The 2829-nt window shown below is 38.2% G+C and overlaps 1 non-coding gene across 1 annotated transcript; it reads right to left on the reverse strand.

The window, feature by feature from the left end:
- Nucleotides 1–1791: 1791 nt before the first annotated feature.
- LOC125130207 (U6 spliceosomal RNA) lies at nucleotides 1792–1898 on the reverse strand. Its single transcript, XR_007135702.1, has one exon. It is a non-coding gene; the product is annotated as a U6 spliceosomal RNA (small nuclear RNA).
- Between the last annotated feature and the right edge of the window lie 931 nt (nucleotides 1899–2829).

Below are 2829 nucleotides of genomic sequence, written 5' to 3' on the forward strand. Positions count from 1 at the left end.
GCTTACTTTTGGAAATATTTAACAACTCTCCAACACTAGTATTTAATTTTCTGAAGATGGACCCCAAACTCTCTTATTTTTTGGTTAAAATAGTATGAAAACAGTCCATTTTCCCAGTTCTTTCTGAAGTTTCAATTTTTCTAAGATGTTTCATGACACTGGAAATGCATCAATGTCACAGGGGATTAATCATTGTCCAATCACCATATTACTGCAGGAAGGAGCCAAATCAGTTATTGGACTCATTTTCTGATCTTATTTCTCTTAGGATCTCAGAGGAGAACATCAAAGAGGGTTCTGTTTCAGGCACAAAGATCCCCCTCATTTTCCCATTAATCTCTTGATGCCTAGATGCCCAGGAACCGTGGACTTTCTCCTGCTCTCCAATTTTTCCAAAACCACCCACAAGAGAATTGAACTGTTCTGTAACATATTCTCAGAAGACAATTCCATCTTGATACCCTCTTGCTCTATGTTTATTATTTCCTCTTGTTCTCCCATTTGTCCCATTTCATTAAATGTATATACAGCCTCATAGTTTCCTATACATCAAATATCATCCATCTGTTTCAACTTTAGTCCTCTAGAACAGACAAAACAGAAATAAGTACTTATAACTATTTCCCAGAAATAATCCTAAAATATTGGTACAAAAAAATGTGATACCAAACATTTACTGAATTAGTACATTAAAGATTAATATCTGTTCTCCTCTGGATTTGTAATCTTAGTTTCTTAAATATTTCCTATTTGTTAGGCTGTTGTTAAAGTTATCATTGACGCTTAAAGAGGAAAATCTTTCTACTTCTATTATTTAGAGGATAAAAAATGAGTCAAATACTTTAGCTCACATGAATAAAACATGAATTCCTGCTGAGAAAAACCTGGTGAGAAGCCTCGCCAACTGGACCCTACTATAACAATTTGTCAATCTCTTTATAAGCTAAGTGTTTCAACTTTAGCAACACTGAAGTAGGGTTCTTAGAATATTTGAATCCTCCTCATCAATAATAATAATAAAGAATCTAAGCAGTATGACTTCACTCTTTACTTCAATTGAACAAACATTTATTAAGTACAAAGATACAGCCACTTACGTCGTTAGTGATGATAATGAACTAGTTCCTGAAGTTCCAGCAGCACCAGGAGCTGCAATGGTAATGGAGAAGGCCTCTTGATTCAGATCCCAGGGCCTTCACCTTTGGGCCCATGCTCATTTTCACCGCCATCATGATCAACAGTAGTGCTGCTTCAGAGACACTGGGGGCCAGGCTGAGACAATTCATGTATGCAGGGAAAAAAAGACATCACCTCAGAGCAGAGATGTCATCAGAGTGAGACTTAAACAATAGCCAATATCACATGGTGGCCAAGAGGGCTGATTCACAGATCAGATGTTCCAGATACCCCTTAGAGAAATTATGTGGGAAGAACAGACAGCAATGGAGTTACTGCAAAGTAGGTGGTGAGTACAGCCCAAAGTACTATGTCAAAATTGCAAATTTTTTTTTCAAATACATTGTATGCCCCTTTCTCTCTCTTCTCCTTCTGGTACCCCTAGAATGCAAATATGAATGTGATAAATGTGGGCCCAGAGGCCTCTTATATTATCCTCATTAAATTTTTTTCATTATTTTTTGTTCATCTTGGGGAATTCCTACTACTTTGTCTTGCAGTTCGCTAGTCTGTTCCTTTGTACCACCTAATCTAATGCTGATTCCTTCTAGTACGTTTTTCTTTTTACTTATTTCAGTTGTTTTATTTTTTATCTTTTTAGTTGCTGGTTTTTTGAAAAATATGGATCACTTTACAAATTTGCATGCCACCCATTCACAGGGGCCATGCTAATCTTCTCTATATTGTTCCAGTTTTAGTGTATGTGCTGCCAAGGTGACCACTTTCAGCTGTTTTGATTCTTTGTATTTTCAAATTCTCTGTTAAACTTTGGCGCACATCCATTCTTCTCCCCAGTTCACTAATCATCTTCATGATCATGACCCGATCTTATCAGCTCAATTGCTTATCTCCACTTCACTTAGTCTTTCTTCTGGGAACATATGCCTCTGCCTCCTCAATTTGCCTACTTATTCTTTTTGTTTGTTTATTTTCTATGTATTAGATAGGTTGGTTACATTTCCCAATCTTGGAGAAAATGTCCTATGGAGCCTAGCATCACACTACCTACTGGTCATCAGTGATAAATACTCTAAGGGTGCCTCCTATGTGCTCCCAAACCATTGTGCTGGAGCTTGAAATTGTAATTTGGATCCAAGTTTTTACGTTCAGACTAGTATGGACTGGAAAATCCACTTCATTTCAGATACCTATTGATGCATAACCAATCACCCAAATACTTAGCAGCATAAAATGCCAACTTTTTTGTTAATTCTTATGATTCCATGAATTGACTGAGCTCAGGTAGGCAGCTCTTCTGCTCATGTGATGATGATTGAGGCTGCAGTTATCTGGAGCTTGAGTGAGTTGGAACATCCAATGTGGTTCACTCTCCTCTCTGACAGTAGATATTGGTTCTTGGCCATGAGCTTAGCTAAGGATGTTGAACAGACTGCTTGAACACTGATTCTTCATGTGATTTATTTGGGCTACTTGTTAGGGTGGCAGGTAGGTTTAGGAGGGAGCAACCTCAGCGCTATGTGAAAAGAAAGAAGAAGCATAAGAAGCCAGTCCTTTCAAAGACGTAGACTGAGAACAGACAGGGCCCACTCTTGACATATTTTGTTGATGAAAGCAGTCACCAGCTTAGCCCAAGTTCAAGGGGGTGGAGAAATAGGCTCCCCTCTTGAATTTGGGGCCATCTTTTCTCTGTGT

Source organism: Phacochoerus africanus, chromosome 6 (assembly GCF_016906955.1).
Source record: "Phacochoerus africanus isolate WHEZ1 chromosome 6, ROS_Pafr_v1, whole genome shotgun sequence".
In the NCBI taxonomy this organism is placed as follows: domain Eukaryota; kingdom Metazoa; phylum Chordata; class Mammalia; order Artiodactyla; family Suidae; genus Phacochoerus; species Phacochoerus africanus.